The sequence below is a fragment of the Uloborus diversus genome, chromosome 4 (genome assembly GCF_026930045.1).
Source record: "Uloborus diversus isolate 005 chromosome 4, Udiv.v.3.1, whole genome shotgun sequence".
In the NCBI taxonomy this organism is placed as follows: Eukaryota; Metazoa; Arthropoda; class Arachnida; order Araneae; family Uloboridae; genus Uloborus; species Uloborus diversus.
In genome coordinates this window covers 141,020,752-141,043,139 of record NC_072734.1, presented here as the reverse complement: position 1 = coordinate 141,043,139, position 22,388 = coordinate 141,020,752, and positions in this window count along the sequence as shown.

Here is a 22,388-nt window from a genome sequence, read left to right as displayed (position 1 = left end):
GCCAAGCACATAGTTTGAATCACTGTCGCCAAATTCAATCTCGATCACAACGTCACTAATAAATACCGGAGACACTCTGAAGTCTGTATGACATAACTATATTTCATATATATATATATATATATATATATGTATGTGTGTGTGTGTGTGTGTGTGTGTGTGTGTGTGTGTGTGTGCGTGTGTGTGTGTGTGTGTATAAAGTATGTAGCAGTATTGTAAAGAAATAAGAAGCTTAGTGGAGGGTTTTAAATGCCTTATCTCGCCCTCAGTTCAACATTTGTTTTTAATTAATTCTTGAAAAATTTCGCTTCATCAGTTTGAAACCATGACATTTAAATTAAGTTCTTGCGTGAGATAGCTTTTTTTTTTAATTTTTTTATCACTGAAAACTCTTCTCAAAAATTCTCATTTACACACCCTTAAAACTGATCCATATATCATACAGTTTTTTCTCCGATTCCAAACGTCTACTCAACACCTAATATATGAACGAGATACAGATATTATTGCGAGTTCAGAAAATTCTCAGCTTATTTTTGGCAGCAGTGACTTTTTTTTTTTTTTACAACGGAATTTCTCCTCATGCTATAGAGAAAAATATCGGTTTTTATGTCAAAAAGAAAAGATTTCAGGGGGAGCAAAGAACCTTTTAGATTCATTATGAAACATGTGGTGTGCATTAAGCACTTTACTTTGCATAATGTTTCATTTTTTCCCCCAACTTTTTCTGAAAATGAGAGAACTGAAATGAAGTGATGGATTAGCTGAACATCTAACGAATTGGTCTGAAGAGAATAAAAAAGTATGGCTAAGATTTTTTTATGCTAATGTAAGTCTTTTTCCTTTTTTCGCGCCACGATTTCCATATTTAATCTTTTCCAAATGGCCTGACTTTTTTCTCACACTATTTTTGTAAATTTGATATTAACCATTAGAACTTAATAAATATGGAAAAATATTCTGCGAGACATAGTAGTAAAAAAAAATGTGACATATTACAAATAAGCCCACAAAAAATCTGTTAATCTGCAGGACTTTATAGATAAACGTTGATTTTTTTTCAATGTAAATTTAAATATAATGTTAAGATCATATATATTCCACTTCGCTTAAGATATCAGAAAATCTGAAAATTATATTTTTACAATTTTATTTTTGGTTTTTCTCTTTTTGTTGCTTTATAAGAGAGGCATCTGGGGGCTAAAAAAACTGTCTTCTTTTTCTTTACTTTTCAATCTATATTATTAAACTAAATAACCTTTTAAAACTATCTTCTGCAGAACTTCATTTTTTCAGAACCTTAGTAGTTTTAATAATTTAATTATTTTAGGTCTTTTTCTTTTTGTAGTTAGATGTTTTGATTTTGTTTGCTTCACATAATGTTTTGAATAGTTCGGAAAAATGTAGCAGTCGGGCTCAAGGGGAGGTCCATATATATATAAATGATTTCTTCCTTTTTTTCATCAAATTTGACGAACTCTCCCCTAACCCTAATCTGTCACAAGGTGACACACTTCACCCTATCCTCTCCCTTCCCCTTGTCCCATGACACTCTATTTTTTTTAGTAAGAATATTGATATAGAAAAAATATGTGACGCACACTTTCTCTTGCCGATCCCCTCCATCACAATCTGTCCCAATTTCCCGAAACCCACCCTCCTTCCTTCCTCAATCATGTAAGCGCCCCTATAGCGAGTTTGAAAGCATACATCAATCCTGAACTGAAAGGCGGGTTTCAATCAAACTTTATGTGAAAGATCTTTTGACACAGAATGTTAATGAAGTTTTAACACAGGTTTTTTAGAAGCTTGGCAATGTAATGTCCTAGAATTGAACGCAGCATTCCTAGCAATGCCTAGTGATTTCCGGCTGTTTGAGAAATTAATGGCTGATTAAGATGCGACTTTAGGGCGGCAGGGGCGCCCCGATGGGTTCCATTCGGCAAATTGAGAATTTTTGCTTACCCAAAAATAAAAGTTCTAAGGGTCACATCTGAAGGGGGGGGGAGGGTTGCGTTCCTGGTTGCTGTTGCAGTTCTGGTAGTTTTGGCGCTAATCCTGACATAGCTTTTTTGCTGTGCTATAGAAATACAGTAGAACCTCTCAATAAGGAACACTAAGGGGACCGGAAATTTTGTCCCTTAAATAGAGGTGTCCCTTTTTCGGAGGTATATGAAATGATGCATGCAGTATATTTACTCAGTATAATTTCGTACTGAACATACACCATTAACGTTTAAGATAAAATGCTAAAAATGGATTATACTAATTGAAATTCAAAAGTAATTAAATGTCCAATGTTATTATTTTAATAATTAAAATTAGTTAAAAAATTGGCAACGGTATAGTTTTGTAATATACATGAATTATTTTGAAGTAATTCCATTGGATTTCATAGAACTTAAAATATAATATGATATAAATTTCAATCAGTGTTCACATTTCAAACTCTTTACACAAAGCTATTCATGGGCCGCTGATTATCCTTCGGCTGTTAGCCTACTTGAAAAAAAAAAAAAAAACTAAGAGGAGAAAACACGCATGCAAATTTTAGCAAGAATAGGGAAGTTTTCGATTTTTCAATTTTATTTTTATATGATAGAGTAACATGTATGAACATCATAGGTGAAAAAAATTTTGCAATACGATAAGTAGTTTTTTTTTAAATTAATTTTTAAAGTTCAAGCGATTATGACGTCGAATGGCACAGGAAGTGACGTCATGCGCTCTTCCGCGGCGGGAGAAGCCGAAGGACGTGCAATTGACTTCGAAGACGAAACGTAAGGCTTACCTCCTCGCATTTCACTCCTCGCGTTTCTGGAACATTAAACCTCTCATCCTCTAGGAAATATTCGAATATCATCATTGATGTTACTTGAGGAAGATTATTTAGATTGTGCTTTAACGAATCCGGCCTCCATAGCGTGTTTAAGAGGATTATTGAATTTCTAAAAAATAAAAATATCAGCGCGCTCGAAATGTCCGTAGCGAAAACAAGGGATCTTCGGCGGAAGGCTGCCCATTAGTACCCTGTGACGTAAGCTCGTGACGTTTCAGAAGAGCGCACTTTTGCGCGTGGATTTTTAAAAATTCATTAAAAATCAATCACGGTACTTTAAAATTTGGCGATGGTGATTTTTTTAGTTTTGAGGGTCAATTAACAATTTCTAATAGTCAAAATATGAACATTTAATAGGTTGCAACTTCCCTATTTCACAATACATCATATTTGTACAAGTTAATGTCAAACTTTCATCAGTTGAATTTTAAATTCCTTAATTCCAGTAAAGTCAATACTTCGTATGATGCATTTATACATTAGTCGTAAGTTTTCTCTGTAACTGTCCCTTAAATAGAGTGTCTCTTATTCAGAGGGAAATACATGGAGATCCCACTCATAGTTTCGGGAGATTTTTTTCCTTCTTCTTTTCCATATAGTGAATTTGAAAAAATCTTTGAGTGAATCTGTGCGACTGATGATACATTTCTAGCTGGAACAGAGCTAGAAGCTAAGTTCTAGAGGAATTTTCCCGAAGACTTTTATTAGGTATGCGTGTAGAGGAGCTTCTGTTTTCGCTTGATTCATTTTATGAAGACTTGGGCAACTATTTGTTGCCTTTTCACTGCTGGACAGCTCAACTTGGCCTTTTTGGATTTGATCCTTTCCACTGTTCAAAGACTTTTCGAACATTCGGTATGATTGAATGCACTGCCTTCATTATCTTCAGATTTATCGCAGCACCACATCAGCATGACATCAGTTGCCAGTTATGCCGATATTAATCGTTATTCTGCCGTGTGCAGGTAACGGCAGTATCTGCAGAAATGAGTTTTCGAGATATTTGAAGAAACGTGTTTTGGATTCCATACTAACAATGGGGAAATATTGGAATTAGACGTCTTTTACGCGACTTTTTTTCAGCGGAAACCAAATAAGCAAGTTTGTACAATAAAGATAACGTACAATAGATGACAAAAATGCAAAAAAAAAAAAAAAAAGGAAAAAGGAAAAATTTGCAGTTACTGCCCTTTACCTGCACACGACAGTATTAATTATGACACCATCGGCTTAAAACAAGAAGGGCGTATCTCTCTCTCTCTCTCCTTTCATTCTCTCTCTCTCTCTCTGTTTGCCCCCCCCCCTTTTTTTCTTCCTTTTTTTATTATTTTTTATTTTTTACTTTTTTTTATTAACTTGAAGAACATTTGCTGTTTCCGATACAGTGATGACTTTTTTTTTCCTTTCATTCTCTAAATAGAAACAAACAATGGAAGTATCAACTCATAGGTTTTTCTTATGTTATAGGGGTTCCAATTAAATATTTAGAAATATGTTCAACTGCAAAAACAGAAAAATACTTTTCGAGATACCGTGAGCCTCCAGAGGTTATTTGAACCCACGGAGAAAAAAGTGTTTAAAATTCGCCCTGGTCCTATAAAACTCAATGTCATAACCTGTCATGGAGACTTAAAAACCTTCTCTATGACAGGTATCAGTAACTAGGCAGAGGCTGGTGCATGAAACAAAGTTTCTGCTATTCCCGCCTTTTTCTGACTGAGGTTATGATTACAAGTTGTCTAAACAGTTGTTTTTAGTGTCTGCAAATTTCCATATGCAAGTACGTGAAAACAAATATCTGATATCATCAAGGTAAAGATAGTTTTATGTTTGCATTCTATTTCTTAATAAAATAACAGTATTTTAAAGTTCATAGCTATATAATTAACACATTAACTTATATAAATTGGTAAAAGAGCACTGGTTGCCTTAAAATGCCAGACCATATTTCTTCACTAAATCATGTTAAGTAAGGTTCGTAATCTTTTAAAATAACGATGTTAGTTACTATTTATACCCGTTTTACTTGCAGATTTGGGCATAAAAAGGGTCTGAAATTAAAAGAGAACCCTTTGAAGTAGGAAATATGCGTATTAATTACAATTGGGTCCTGATTCAATTAATTCAGGAGAAATACCTTAGAGAGTGGCATCAGCCCATTTTGACTTAAGTACATCAACTCTAAAAAGGAAATTGAAAGATCTTTCACAAAACAAACCTGGGCATCCTGTAGTATTTAGTAGCAAGGAAGAGCATGTATTAAACAATATCAGACAAAATAAATCCACCCAAGCCATTTAAGAGAGGAGTTTTCATTCTTTCTAATGTTATAATAATGAGTATTTTAATTGTTTTTAACTGTAGTTAGATTATATTTCTATTTAAGAAATTGTGTTTGCCTAAAAATATGTTTTTATGTATACGTTGATTTTATATTAATTTATATAAATATAGTTTGCAATTTATATAAATAGTTTGCTCACTAGAATGTGCGTTTTGAGTTTTCTTTCAAAATCATTGGTCCTTCTTGATACCACCACCTGTTTTACAGCTTTTCTAATGGATTTGCTGAGTTGGACCAAATAACCCAGCAAGGGATTATTTGAACCCAATTTTCAAAAATAGAAAAAATATATAAAGGGTTAAAATTGTTGCTTAAAAAAGGCTTAAGGTGGTAGCAGAATGTCTGAAAAGTATTAAAAACATGGTTATCAGTGCACATGGGTTTAATCAACAAATCAGTGTAAAATTCACAAAAAATATTAAATTTCGGGTCCAAGTAGCCCCCGTTTACGGTACATCTTTCTTTTTAAAGAGGGTCATGGTAAAAAGCCAAGAAAGAATTTTTGTTTGCACTGATAAAACATTCGAAATAGTAAATTGAAGTTTTTTTTTTCTTTTGAAATTTGAGCTCATTTTTCTTTTGATCTTACTTATTTTAAAACTGTTCGACAATTCTTCTCTCTGTATTAGCTATGTGGAGTAAAATTAAATTAAGCATTCTTTCTATTGTAGCCACCAGCTATTAAATACTTTTGGAACATTATTCGAGTTCTCTGAAATATTTTTATTTAAAAGTTTTCAAAGCAACTAATATTTCACGCTGCAACCAAAATGAATTTAAAACATAGTTTCAAACTTCATTTCGATGCAGTCAGAGTTTTCGAAGTGAAATAGGATGAAAGACTGACTGGAAGTAAATTGAAATGAAATCCATTTCATTTTCTTTCTGAAAAAATGTTGCCAATAACTAAAAATTAAAACTTTAACTTAAATCAAATTTCTTTTTTGACAGACTATCTGACGTTGATTTTAAATATTATTGATTAAATGAAGTTTTAGAAACGTTTGAAAATGAGAACTTTTAACTGACATTTTCACAAAAAAACTAGACGAAAGTATTGAATTTGAAAGTTTGGAATATCAGGTGTTTGGATATTTTTTCTTCGAATTTTTCTTTCATACGGGTCAAAATAATTTGCAAAAATTGAGCATGTAGTACTTAAGAAAATCTATTCGCACTTCAAAAAAAAAAAAAAATACATCACTGCAACTCGACTGAACGCACAAAACAAAATTCTTTTAACATTATTTAAGACCTGTTCTTCAAAGTTTGTACAAGCACAATAGAATTATTTATGGACTTTACAGTTAACAATTTGTTTCAATGCCATCCTCATATAAATAATAGCCGCTGATCGAGTAACCCGCGTGTTTGAACAATGAAACTCGCGCCACGGCATGATAATTTGATAATATGTTTTGGTAATGTTTAGTATGCAGGGAAAAGCTTTACCATTTCAGGGAAATGAAGAAACGAAAAAATGGTCAGCAATGAACGCTTGCTACTGTAGTTTGGGGTTAACCCACTGGCGTTAGGGTTACAATTTCAGCTATCATAATATCACTAAACAGGCAATGGTTTCGTTCAAATTTAGATACACCGTCATACTTTGACGGGCGATTTTCTAGTAGGTTGATAATTTGTTACCCATAGCACAATAATAGGCCTACCATGAGTTCAGGATTAACATGGACAGTTCTGGATTTTACAGCTGTGCGGCAAGATTTAGCTTTGACTGATTTAGAAGATTGTATACAGTATAAAGTTTTCCATAAAAGTAATGTATTTGAACTCAAAACTAAAAGCTAGGTTGTGTTCAAGTTCTGATAAAATATCGGAGTACCATAAACGTTCGAAGAGAAATAGCAAAGAATTTTTATCGTGTTCCAAAAATCTGGTGGGGTCTGTTTTTGCTTAGTAGCGAGTTCACCGTGAATGTTCGGGGGGTTGGACACTAAAAAAAAAAAAAAAAGAAACTAGAAACTTGGTAAGCCTACGTAATAAGCAAGGCAGCCAGCATTTTTCAAGCTGCTCCCTTGGTGCGATTTATAAGATCTCTATGTTCCCAAGATAAAAACCTTCTCAGATATCAAAGCTCTTAATATCTTGAAGTTCTTGAAACCTGTCATCTCAAATTTAAATGCAAATTCCTTTCACTCGTTGTTTTCTTTAGACCGCGTTTTACTTGAATTCAAATAACTTAGTGTAGCACGCGTGAACTTGTCATAGTGAGTTTGCTAAAATATATTCTATGGAACATCATAAACAAAGTTTCACAAAATATGTTCATTTTCAGCATATTTAAATAATTTTTTCAAGACGTATCACTCTTATGAATCAGAAATAATGATAAAGGCGGGTATATTGTGTTATCAAGTCGCTTGTAGACAACTTTGGAATAAAATTTAAGTTACACAAAAGAAAGTTGAAAGCCTCATTCATTGCTTAGAAAATTTTAAATTTATTTGCAGCGTAAAATTTCTAATTCTTAAATAACACACATGTGATCAACGACAATAATCAGCTGTAAACAGTCAAATATCAAATTTTTTGGGTAATACCCAGGGGCGGACTGGCCAGGTCGGCTAGTCGGGGATCCCCGACTGGGCCAGCCGCCGAGTGGGCCACTTCAAGCAGTTTTTTTTATTGAATTTAATACAACTAAATTCACACATAGCATTCTTTAAAGTGTTATAATAAAAAAAGCATGTAATTTGTTTACTCTATGCGAAAATAGCGTTTGGAAATAGATTTTATTCCCCATCCTAAGCAGGGACCAAAGTAAATAGCAGAGGTTCAGAAGAAGCTTTCCTCTCTTATCAACTTTCTCTCTAGTTTTTAGAACTTTGGGGGTCATGACTCCCACATTGAGAAAACGAAAGGAGGACAGATAAAATGGGGTCCGACACGGCATGAAAAAGTATCGTTAAAAACTTATATTTGTACATCTATTAACAAAAATTAAAGGGGCCTGCACCATTAACCAAACCCTCCCGGCCCTTCCAATGCGTGGGCCATGCTTTCGGGTGTTGATGCAATGAGCAGGGGCATGCACAAGGGAAGGGGGGAGGGACGTTTTTAAGAGGCTAAAGAAATTGAAAAGCTCACCCCACCCCCCATTACAATTTCTCAAAGTGAAGTTTTCAAGACTTTGTTTTCAAATGTGTTTGATTTTTTTTTTTTTTTTAACTTTTTTTTCTTCAGGATCCTTTTAACACCAATTAAAGTACTTTTAAGTACATAAATACTATGCACTTTTCTATTTTGAATGTGGTAGCAAATTATCTTTAACATTTCAAGCCAATTAAACACTAAACGCTACATAATTTCTCCGAGATGTTGTAAAATGCGTGGTTTTAATTAGAAACATTTTCATAATGATTATGACACATGGACAAGGTTATTAAACAACCCATATATCATTTGAGTTTTTTAAATGAATTGATATTTTAGCCATTAAATATTATGTAAATAATAAAATTATAACTTTATTAATAGGTTTTATTCAAGAATTCGAAAGCTACTTCTTTGAATATTTCAAAGAGTTGCTGATTTGTTTTTAAAAATTTAAACACTACATGCCGTTTCAATTAATCTTATGGTTTTGCCAAGAAACTATCATCTGAGACAGTGAGAAGCCAAGGGATGTAATTGGACATTTTCAAGTTTTGAGTAAAATTCGTTTAAAGATAACATCCTAGGTAGGCTTTCATTGATTTTTTTTTCTAAATCATGCCGTATAGCAGCAACTACCAGCGCTACTAGTACAATCTCTTGCTCCAAGACAGAGGAGAGATTCACCTACCATGTGTACTGGTTATCTTCAAATATTTAATTTTGCTACTTGCATCCCTTTGCTTCTCACTGCCTCATATGATTTATTTTATTTTTCATTTTTTTGTAAGCTGAAAAAAAAATCTTTTATCTCGCAAATAGCTTCCGGTATTAAAACGACTTTTCTAGGTACATCTTCACGCAATTTTTTTAAAAGAAGTCAATTACTGATTCCATCAAAAGAGAATTTATAGACGAATCGCGGTGCATTAAGTTCCTTTTAGTTCGAAATCAGCAAGTTAAATTGCCGCTGTAATCCCTGACTCTAGTATTACTTCTTTAGCAAACAAAAATGCATTTATTCAAATAAGATTTGTGTCTTTTGTGTTCCTTTTAAATAACTAAAACATTTCTTCATGCTATATGTAGAAATCAATTTTAAAAATAAGTGATTAGTTGAATTAATTTTTCCTTTTAGCGGTGCCCGGACCCTCTGCCCCCCTCCCTATAAAATCCGCTACTGACTACGATAAACTGAATCTGAAACAGGACAAAATTTCGACTTTGAAGGGAGAGCTCCTGAACATTGGCGGAATTAGGACTGTAGTTCGGGTGGGGGGGGGGGGGATTGCAAGTTTTTTTTTTTTTTTTTTTGGAGCAACATTAGTTGTAATCAGGGCCAGATTTAGACTTAACGGGGTTCCTAAGGCATTTCAGGTATGAGCTCTCTTTGTAGTCCTAAAGTCACCAGCGATAGTCTTCAGGCTACAATTGAGGTCTTTGATGCAAGAAACAGTTTACGCCCAAACTTGTTCCTTTTTTTAAATTCATTTTAACGTGTGGAGAATATAGATGTTCCGACTGGTGCAACAACGAGACATAAAGGTAAGATTAGACCTCTGCTTTATAGTCAATTATGTGGGAAAGATATTAGCCTTTCTATCGGACCGTGATGGATATTTGTTGGTCTTACTAAAAATGAATGAGTCTGGACTTACCTAGTTTTTGCATCAAGGTTCTCATTTGTGTTTTTCAGATTTAAATACCGAAAAATTGCCAGACAAAGTCCTCGAACCTTCGCCATTCCTTTAAAGTCACTAAAGATCGCTTAAAATTTCTCTTATAGAAATTTCCGTGGGAGAGCTCCGTAAATCTTTTATCTGCACAATAGCTTAAAATTGATTTCAGTTTCAGGAAAAAATGCCCAGAGGGAACTGGTGTTTCTCTCAGACCAAAAAAGGAGCAGTGCGTTTTCATATAAAAGAGTAAGTTTTAAGAGAAGTTTTGTCAAATAAAAAAGATGCTTCTTTTACTTTTTGGTACACTAGGTACATACAAAGTTCAAGTGTTTTCGATAGTAATTATTTTTAAAATTTGAAAAGCTTTTTGATGTTTAGTTTTAAAGGTAATGCAAAACACATTCAGATATATTCTAATAAGATTTTTGTGTGATATTAAAACGAGGGAGTGACGTTTCAATGAAAGGCTTGTGTGAATCTTGACCTTTTGAAAAAAATTTGCTTTTGTGAATTTTTGTTTAAACGTTTAAGGGGCAAGGAGGGTTGTTTAAGTGTTGGGTCAAAGGTTAGCTTAAAAGCGAAGGGGTGCGGCGCCCTCCAAAAAAATCTTGGGGGAAACACTCGGAAAAACTCTCCCCTTTCTTTTCAATATTTTCATTATGTTTTTAAAGTTTCATTGTCGAAAAATTTCGAAGGGGAGTCGCCGGATTCCCTGTAGTAACGAAATGCAGTTTAAAATTGGGTCGAGTATACTTCAGATTTTAAATGCTTCCAAATGAGATCATTAAGCACCTACTCTCTCAAACGTGACCAAAGATAGTTTTGCGTTTTTTAATAGTTCAAATTCAAAACTTTTTCGTTGAGAGCTTCCGATGCTTCCCTGTTCGATTGATTTTACCATGCGTAGCCTAAAAATGCATTTTTAAAATTCCCATTTTGGAGAATTTCTGAGAAGACCCCCCCCCCCATATTCTTTTGTAAACATAGATAGATTAAAACAGACTTCAGTTTTTAAGAAAAAAAAGTTAAGAAAACAAAATCGTGGGGGAGCTCCTTCTTTTCCCACTCCTTTAACGTTACCGGAAATTGCAAAATTGCTGTTTTTGACAACAACTTTGAAAATATCGCTTTATTTTACGTTTCACAATTTTCTTTTTTTAAACTTTAAATAGTTGTATAGAACTATAGTTGCAGTATAATGTCTTTGCTCGACTCAGAAGAATCGAGATCCAGTACTGTTTAATTTAACTTTTTTAATTTACAGAGGTTGGCCAAAATATTCTTTTGCCGACTGGGCCAAAGTCAGCCAGTCCGCCCCTTGTAGTACCGTTTCAAGTTCAATGCGCTTCTCACTCAGAAGTGTCACCCAAATTTATTGGAAAAGATCTTCGCTGACACACAGTTTATAAGTTGCGGCAGTTTGTCATATGACATTAGACCCAATGGTTTCCGTGAGGACTACAGAAGTAGTTTATCAGTTGAGTGGATACCAAGCCCGTATATCGAAAAGCAACCGAAACCACGCCCACTTATATGTAAATACATTAATTTCTCAAAGCCAATGAAGGGGGTGGACAATTTCCCCCTCTCCCTCTAAATGACGGCCCTGGTGAAAACCTGAAGATAGCTAAATATTTTGGATTTAGATCGGGAGCAGAGCAATCCCTGGTCCAAAGGAGACACTGGTTTTAAATGGGAACTTGAAGCAGGTTTAAAGTGCACCAATCACCATTAGCGTACTCTGACTGTCGTCAACCGCCGGTATCGAGTTCGCTACCTTTCGGCAATGAATCCGGAGCGAAAAAGATCGAGTTACACCGGCTTCTTTGTAGTATGACTGAAAGGTATGCTAAATTAAACAAGTTGTAAATTAAAAGTAACCAATGTTTTGCGTTTTGTGCATGCTATGAGTGATGATTCAAACGTTTAACTATATATACCCTATAAATACATAACAAGATTTGCCATCCAAGTTTTATTTGACACAGAACAGTCTGAAAGGTAAAAAAAAAACTACGTAAAAGCGAATTAAAGATCGCACAAAAATGACGTCATGTGTTGTGAGAGCCCGTGATAAGAAGAAAGGGGGGTAACGAGATAGCGACATCACACATTTTTGGTTGAATGAAAACATATTGCATATTAATATGTTTACGTAATATAGTATGACAGGTGACAAGGGGAGAGGGATATGAACAGTCTATATGAGAGATATGAAAAGTATATATGAACAGTCAATTGGACTTTTGATTCAGAAGAAAAAGTATAGACCATTGTCACTCTCAATCTTTATTCTTAACAGTCTAGAATAATTTCTTGACTTTACTTCAAAGAAAATAGAAAGTGTTGATTACTTTTTCCAAAAAAAAAGTAATGGGAAAAAGTCAAATCACATGCTTCATTTGTAATGTGTTTTTTCCATTAACTTTCAGCATAAGGAAGCAAGATAATGGATCGTCTTACATTCTTTGGACGATGGAACATTTTCTCTGTTTTATAAATGAAAAACATTTATTTTCAAAAATTGATACTCTTGTAGTGAGTGCAAAAACATTTCTTATTACTTTGATATGTTATTTTTTAAATCCATTTTCGAAACTTCTGATGAAATAAAAAATAAAATTTGATTCATCCTATGAAAACTAATTGTGTTGAATTCAAATTAAGTTTTAAATTCTTTGTTTTTTATCACTTAAATCAAAGTTAAACTGAAGTAGTAATTACTTTTTCAAATGGAAAACTTTAAGTTATAGAGAAATAAATTGATTTCCCAATGCATCATTTGTTGTTACTGAGGACTCATTTTAATGTTTGTAACAATTGAAAATGCGACAGTACATTAGTATTATTGGACTGCGGAAAATAAATGTATTTAAATAATTAATAAGACTTTATTTGATTTTTAATGCTTCATTTGATTTCAAATTAAACATTTATTAGATATTACTTATTTCTTGCGATAGAATAATTGTATTTGAAAAGAGCAGAAAATTAATACCCTTTTAAAATATTTAAAGAAAGAAGATATCCAGATAGCACACATCGCTTCATAAACGTTTTAAAAAGGTTGTCACAAACCGGAGAACCATTTTAAAACTTGATGAAACGAGGTGTAAAACAATTTGTGACACAAATTTTACATTGATTTATCTCTATATATTTAAAAAAAGTACCGTAAGAAATTGTGAAATTCTGTGTGTGACAGACCGGCGTGGCGCAAAGTTCGGCAGCCTATAGAGAAAAGTGGAAAATGTGACTTTTTTTTTTTTTTTTTGAGCAATCACCATTGTTCATTGTTCTCACTTCACCGTCCTTGGCGTTGTGGTTCCTTTTTCAGCTTGGACCAGGAGCTTCTGCAGCACCACCGCTCACCGGCCTCTGCAGGCGCGTCGGAAACTGCTTTTCCAGGTCGGAGGCGTCCATGTCCTGTGCACACACACGCCTACGTTCATACACACAGGTCTACGCACACACACACAAGCCTACACTTGCACGAACGCGCGCCTATACACACACACGCGCAGCTATGCACACGTAACCGCCCAAGAGGAGGGGCAAGCTTGAAGGGACAGGAGCCGCTTCTAGAAACAATAACTCCAATGAGTAGGGTCCTGTCGAAGGTCGTGATTGCGAAAAACATAATTTAAATTCAAAATTTCAGAATTCAAATTAATTTTCTTTTTTTTTTTTTTTTTTTGAGCAATCACGATTGCTAATTGTTTTTATTTGACCGTCCTTGATGTTGAGGTTCCTTTTTCAGCTTGGACAAGGGGCCTCTGCAGCACCACCGCCCGTCGGCCTTTGCAGGCGCGTCTCCTCTGGTCCTGACCACTGTCCCCCGGAATCCAGTGACGTGCATGTTCCACACACATGCGCGCTCATACACACTCACACACACGCGCGTGCCTTTACACACATACACTCACGCCTACGTGCATACACGCAGGTCTAAGGGCACACATAAGCCTACACACGCACACGCCTGCACACACACACATCATATCAACACACACCATAGCACACACACACACAACTATACACGCGTTACCACCCAGAAGGAGTGGCAGACTTGAGGGGATAGAAGCCGTTTCGAGAAGCAGTAACTCCAATGAGTAAAGTCCTGCCGAAACTCGTGATTGCGAAGAACATAATTTGAATTCAAAATTTCAGAATTCAAATTAGTTTTTTTTTCCCCAACTTGATTTATCTTATTAATCCTTTATAGTGACCTCAGTGAAATGGAGTTTCAGTTTTTAATTCGATATCATAAAAACGAAGAAATAGAAATGTTTGAACAAGTGGCAGATCGCATTTATCTATCAGTGAAACAAGGTTTATTTATTAGGCTCTTCTTTCGTGTTGCGAAAGCATTGGCATTTTTTATGATTTTTTTTTATGTTTCAATTAGTATGAAAATCATCAAAGAAGGTGAGTAAGATCCATTCTTTCGTTAATATCGTTGAATAAAACTTTTTCGCTAATACCTTTAAATTACGTTTAAAAAAAACACTTCAAACAAATATTTTTCAATTTCGACCCAAAACATTCTGAGTTTCTGACATATTTTGATTTAATACCAACCATACATCATAAATGCATACAAATATTTCCTGCTTTAAACTGCTTTGAACAGTTCTGGATGATTCTCCAAAACCTAACTTTTTATAAACACAATTTTTTTTAAATAAAAATGCTGAAAAAATCTGAAAAAATGTATACTTAATCTTCGTTGAAAACTTAGTAAGAGAGAAATATAAAAAACTTACTTTAACTATGCTATAATAATATGTATTACAAAATCCCATCAAGAACGACTTTGTCCACTTAGACTGTATGACATTTTTCCACTTCGACCGTAAGAGAGCCACACTGTGCATCGCTCAGAACCCATAGCACCTACAGCCTTGACGTTTTGTACAAAATTACATCGAGCCCGGGGGTTGCACCTAGGGAATTTTTATTTTAAATTTAGAATTAGTTTTTTTGGAATTAATTTTTCAAGCTCAAATTTTACCCGAATTGTTTATGAAAGGAATGAACGATTTCCCACACCTCTTAACATTCTATGTCGTTTGAAAGTTTTTTTTTTTTTTTTGGCATCAATTTATGCTTGTGCCAATTATATCAATTAATTATAACAGCAAATATAAGGGTTTCTATTTTAGCAAAAAGACCTAGGCTCACCTCAATTCAAGCCCGGTGCTGAAGAGCAAAATATATTACTAGAGACCACGAATTTGAAAGTTACTTTTCAAACGTGCAGTGTTGAGATGGTAACGACTGGAGCAGCTTAGCAACTATAGCTGCGCAAGTTAGTTTGGATCCCGAGAAAGTGTTGCTGTCGAAGCGCTTGTTTTTTTTTTTTTTTTTTTTTTTTTTTTTTTTTTATGTATATTTCTATTAAACTCTTTGTTTTCGGGAAAGAGCAGAATTGTGTTCTAATTATGAGCTTTTTACTTGAATTCTGTTTTCTACGGCAGGGAGAGAGGGTGATTTTCATTTTGTTCCAAACGGAACCTAAACAATTTTTAAATAATACTTTTTGCTAGCTCTCATTATATAAGTAAGGGAATCGAAGCACTTATACAAAGTTCACGGAATTATTTCTTCAGTTTTGAAATTACGGCAACAGTAAACATTAATAATTTAGATTTTCTGCAGGAAAATTCAAAAACTTACAAATATCATGATACATCCGATGTAACTGCTACTGTTCTAGTTCAGAACAGTAGCAGTTACATCTGATCAGTGTTTAGTTCAACAGCTGTTTAACTAAAAATTAAAACGTTGGGAATAAAGCAATTATTGCCATAAACTTTAATGTTTATGAAAACCTAATGAAGACAAACTGACTGACAGTTTCTCTTATTGTATGAAAATAACTTCATCGATTACATAATACAAAAGAGTATTTTCAGTAAGTAATGGCTTTTTTATAAAATTGTCATGGTTATCGAAAACCTGTCTCAATGTCTGTAATTTAATTTCGAAAACGAATGGCACTTACAAGATAATAATGTTTGATGTGCCTCTAGATTATCCTTTTGTTGTCATATTTGGCATCAAAAATGCTTCATCATACCGTGAAACAGAAAATCCATTAGGGAAAATAACGGATCTGCCGATTCAAAATTAAAGCGAACTGCGGTTTTCCACATTAATTTTTATTTTCTGGATTCTTTTCCATTTGAGCCATCGTTCTTTTCTCTGTCGACTTCAATACACTTTCGAAAAATGACACACGTTTTGTATGTATTATTTACAAGTGTCATTGGGAATTCAATGTCATTCCTATTCGTAATACTCTTTTTAGAATAAGATTGTAGTAAAATGTAATTTTGAATTTCCTATTTTCCAATCTCTGAATAAAGTCAGTAGTGTGAGGTGGGGTAAAATGTGCCATGGTGAAAAATCGATCAGTTTGTTACTAGCTCAATGCAAACGAAACTCAAACCAATTTTTTTAAACCAAAATTCATTACCATGATTTTGTTTGTTGAGAACAATTTTTAACCCCCCCCCCCCCCAAAAAAAAAAATTAAAAAAATTAAAAATCACCTACTTTATCTATTTTTCATCAACAATAAGTCATGTTTTTTTTATTCAAAAAGAGCGGAAAATAAAAAAAAATAGATGAATACTTTTGTAGGAAAAAGCTGTTTTGAAAAAAAAAAGAGTTTTCTGCTTAAATCAAAGTATAATACTATAATCACGATTTTTTTGCGAATGGAAAATGATAATAGAAAGAAAACAGTTTATAAGCATCAAATGTTTCTTTGCTAAATACATGGTTAACAAACATATAAAAATCATTTATCTTTATTTATAAACAGGGTTAACTTCTAAAGAATTCTAACAGGGTATTATAATAGGGTTCCTTCTAAACGCATCTTATTCCATCTCCTGAAGGCAGTCACACACAAACAGGAAAACAGGAACATACCATTCAGTTTCAAGTTCGGATGACTAACTTCTCAGTCACATAGACATAGAACAACAATGGGGTTAGAACCAGGGTTGCTAGACGTCCCGGATTTCGAGGGACAGTCCCGTATTTTGAAAAATTGTCCCGCGTCCCGGGGAACATCCATACGGGACGGCTAAAGTTCCGTATGTTAGCTAATAACAGTATTTTACAAAACGAGACATTATTGTAAGAGAAAAAAATAACAAAACACGTGAAAAAAGGACTAAAGGAAAATAATTTGGTAGCAAATGCAAAAACTGTTATCGTTTTCATTTGGTTCGTACGTTTTTGTTTTGGCGGCAGACCATGAGGCTTACTCATTCAGATTTCCACATTTTCCGGTGTGACATTAAAAAATAATTTTTGCTCCACGATTCCTTCTATTACTATTTTTGATAAAATAGTCACATTTAACAAGAAAATTTTTCGATTGCACTGTTTCTCTTATAGCAAACGCAAGTAAAAAACTAGTAAGCACCTGTTCCTATCAACGTTGATCTGTACACTGAACATCGTTCTATTGCTTGTTTTATTCTCTGAGATATAGTTCCTCCGAAATTGTGCTCACCCATAAACATACTGAAAGGAATCTTTGGAAAGCTATAAAAACGTTGTTTATCACTCCTTAAAAATACACTATAACCAGTAACTGGCCTCAGTCTCAAAAATCCTCCCCACCCCCTTTTTTTTGACTCCTAGAAGCCTGTCCCGTATTTACTGTTCTTAATCTGGCAACCCTGGTTAGAACACATGTCATTGTTACTTTTTAGCTCAACAAGCATGATGAAAGCGGTCTAGGCCACTACCGTTTGACGAGCGGAACGGTCTAACTTTCTGCCAAGCAGGCAAAATTGGTTAAGTACGTAGTTTAACTTCATCATTAAACGCGGGGGTTACGTTACACTGAAACGCCGCGTGAACGAAAAACGCTTAAATTTTAATATTAGTGTTAAAATAGGGGTTACAAAAAACTTCATTCTAGTGATAGATAAATATATATACAGTCGACGTCCGCAACAACGGGATCCGACTTACGCGAAATGGCTATAACGCGAATTTTTCACGAGTAACGAATTTTAGAGCTAACGCGAATTTTTTTGGAATGAAGTATCGGCTTCGTTATTGGTTACTAAATATTGATTTCGTGAGTGTTATTACATCCCTTTAAGCATCACTGACAGCGAAAGTTCCCACACCAAATTAGTCTACGCATCGCGTTGTTAGTGCATCAAATAACCATTCAGAATCTTTCATTTATTTTTTTTTTTTTTTTTTTTTTTTCATTCTAAATATGAAAGTTGATGAAATATAATGGCACCTTAGTGGAATCTTTATCTACAGTTTGTGAAAATGGGAAGAAAAAGAAAGTTTCTGACTAAAAAAAACAAGGCTAAGATTCTCTATATGCTTGACAAACATCGACGGTAGTGCGACAATAAATATGAGTGAATTTTCTAGCATACGTACAGTTAAAAGTCAAAGCCAAAAGATATCCGTAAAAGTTCAGAACTTAGTTTCAATATTGAAGCTTGCAGAGCAATCAATCAATGTAAATATTTTGAAAATGGGAGCTGCTCTTGTATTGTGGATGAAAGAGATAAGAAAGAGGGGCTGTGCGTGTGTTGCCATAAATTGAAACGTCATAAAAGAAAAGGCGAATCAACCGTATTTAAAAATGTATTAAATAAGAATAACGATCTGATCATGGAGCAAAAATCATCATTATTTTCACTTTTTAACTCATTAATATTGTTACTGTATCTACCGTACAGTACTATTATAGTGCAGCATTTTATTATTACTACTACATACTGTACGTACCGTGTTGTTTTATTTTATGTTTTTCCCTCCCATCGATTATTCATTTTGCGCATCTTAAATTATTTTATGTTGAATAAAACAGTTTTATATTTTTTAAATACAATAAAAGTTCAGTTCTTTAAGTAAGAAACTAGTGTATAGTTCAGGAATGCTTTAAAGCAGTTTGAGGGGTGTTTATAAGTGTCTAAAAAAATTTGGTATGCTTCTAAAAGAATTGTATGCATATTTTTTTACACAACGCGAAATTTCGACTTACTCGAGGAGTCTTGGAGCACATCTCTCGCGTAAGTCGAGACTTGACTGTATAACTAGGGGGCTCCGTCTCCTGCTCGCCGACGCTCACCAATGCTCGAAGATTGCTCCGCAATCTAATTTGTTTCACAAAGGTTTAAATCGTCAATACTAAAGAAATACATTAAACGCATAATGAGTTCCTTTTGGAACAAAAAGCACACCTTCCCCGGTTTCAAAATAACTTATACTAAGTTGCAAAGCCATAAGGGCTAAGGGGCTCCTGAGCATTGAAAAACTGCAATGCACGTTTCGTATGTTTGAAAAGTCGCTTTCATATTCGTGGTCTCTTGTAATATATTTTGCTTTTTAGCTCGAGGCTTGAATTGAGTTGAACCTAAGGTTTTCCGTTAATATCAAAGCCCTTAAAATTTGTGAATAAGGAAGAAGAAACAAACGAATCTAAAAGACGCAACTATGACAACGAAAAATAAAACATCAATAATTTGAATGAAGACATAGAGTAAAGAAATCTTGTAATTTCTTTATGAATGGAGATGAGATTTTTCGAATTTGATTAAAACAGTTCGTAACTTTTTTTTTCTTTGGAGATAAAAGCTTAGATTTTTGACCATAGGTCGAGATAGATCTGAAGTAAAAAAAGTCGTTCTTTCCAGGTATGTCAAAAAGAAAACTGTGGGACAATTCCTTCACTTTTTACTGATAGATTTAATAAAGAAGTAGTACCTAAATTTCAGCAAAGCCTAAAATAAATCGAGCTAAAACGCAAATAACTCCCGCCGTAATTAAGTTAGAGCCTTGAAACAAATTGCGTAAAACGCGGAAAATTCCATCCTTTCCAGCGATATATAACAATATGTGCAAGTAATTTTCACCCCTTTAAATAGCCAATTCACGCGAAATTTGAGATTCAAAAATAAGTTACAAAAAAACAAATTCGGATTTTTAAAAATAAAACCCCAGGTGCAAACCGCCGGGTATCGAAGTAATTTTGTACAAAATTTGAAGGTTGTAGGTGCTATGGGCTCTTGGACGCAGGGCCACCACAGATTTCCTTTCAGAATTTCTTTGACCTTATTTTTTTTCCTTTTAATATAAAGAGATAAATTCAATGTGCACTTATTCCGATACATCTGCACACAACGTGCACGAAGAAAACGTGAAATAATTTAGTGATTTTAAAAAAGAGCTGGTTATTATATTCTTTTAGCAGTCAATAATTATTTTTCTTTGTAATTCTTTGTGGTGCATTAACGCATCCATGAACACTCATCCATGATGGGATTTTCTTACACTAAAAAATTGGAAATAGTATGCCATTGTCAAGGAATGGCTCAAAATTTTCATTGTGAGACGCTTTTTTGGTTGTGTATCATCGATGTCGGTATTTTCGTTAGTCTCTTTCTCGTTTTTCACTTCTAAAAGCTCTTCTTCTGGTGAGCTCTGAATTGCGTGAGTTTAAACAAAATTTTTAAAAATTCTTGTAGTTTTAGAACTACACTGGTGTGCAAAAATTAAGGACGAAGTCGAAAAATTAGCATATCAGCTGAACGTAGAGGTAGAGCGGACAGAAAGACCAATCAGGAGATTAAGTAAGGTGATGTACGGTAGCACATGCGCAGATATGCAGGCAGACGTAATGGGGGAGTGTCTGAGTAGTATAAAGCATGTTGTCGGTGTAAGATCAGTATTTCTGGCAAAGAGATTGCACGCTGTATAGCAGTTAAAATCACACCGAGTTGCTGCCTCAGCGAGAAATGGCGAATAAGCAATCAGTTAGACGACATCTGGATGCTTTTACCCGAGGTCGAATCATTGGGAAGTTAGAGGAAGGCCGCAGTGTGACAAGTGTGGCTGCAGAGTTCAGAATTGCTCACAGCATCGTTTCACGACTTTGGAGCTGTAAAGGTACAAAATCAAAATGGACATTCTGAGAAAGATAAACATTTTGAACTTACGTCAGTTTATATCTCAGTGCCCATTTTTACCTTTATTACATTGCTTTAATTACATACCAGAATGTCTGAAATATTAAGTTATTAACTTTTTTTATGTATGTTGTTTAATAAAAAAAATACATTAATAAAAAAACTAATAAAGAAAAGCTGAAAAACGTTATTTTTTCCTGTTGCTAAAATCGTTCATCTTTTTTAACCTATTGGTAGAATTCAGAATCATTAGTGTATAGATGAAAAGGGTGTGTTTTGTCATATGTAAATAAGATTGATTTTTTGTCACCCTATGAAAATACCATTGGTAAGCTTATCGAAGTTTATCCAACTGTATAAATACGGAACGTTTAAACAGAACAGGTTGAACTTTGTTCTTCAAGATAAATTGTTCCCTTTAGATAATATTTTTGACTATCGGGATCTAATTAGTATTGGAATCTCAAACAAGTTCATTTGTCTCAGGATACAAGTACTAGAAAGTATTTTACAACACTGCAAGACAAAGTAAGTCCATGCTTCTCGTGTTTCTAGCGATAAAAGTTGACTGATGAAATTTACCTGTATGCCAATTAGCTCTTTGATCGATCAAGCGTAAAAAAGTAAATTCCAATTATCATTAGGTTATAAAGTTCTTATTACAAAGGTTTGCCCTATTTACGTTCAATTTATTCAAGTAAAATAAGTTGTTTTAAGCTTTCAAATGTGTTACTGATATTACTGTTTTAGCAGAGGTGCCCACAAGTTGGGATCATCGCGCAGACTGCACCGTTGCAATGGGGTCTTTTCCAAAATTTTAAAGGTATTTTTTTCTGAAAGAGAATGCTTAAAAACATAGGATCTGACCATTTTTCAAATAATTTGTTTAAGTTTAATATTTTTTACAAAAATTGCTTAAATCGGTGCTCTTTCATTGTTTAAGCTTCTGTCTATGACATCACACATGATGACATGCCATTTCGTGTTGCCATTCACAGAGCAAAATATTTAATTCGCATCTTTACTCACGTGTATTGGCAACGAAATAGTTGATAGCAGGGGTAGAGCGCAATTTTAATTCGCTTCTTGATTATCATAACGTGGAAATGCGGTGGAAAGATGCGCCAAAGAGCATCATTTGTGACGTCATCAAGACCACACCTTGTTTGAAAAATCGGACATTTTAAAAAATTAATTAAAAAATAACTGTTGGGAAAATAAAAGTATTTTCTGGGTTCATGTTATTTTTTTTCGCTCATTTGATCGATTTTACCGACTAAAAGTATTACTTTTGACTGAAGGAAACAACCCATTTCTAAAGGAGTGTAGGGTGATTTTAGATAGTTTTTAGGGGGTCTGTAGTTTTTAGGGGGTTTTCCGCAGTAAGAGGGTTGTGCGCTATTGCAATGGAGGGGAGAGTCTTGGTTCAAGGTGCCTTACCATTT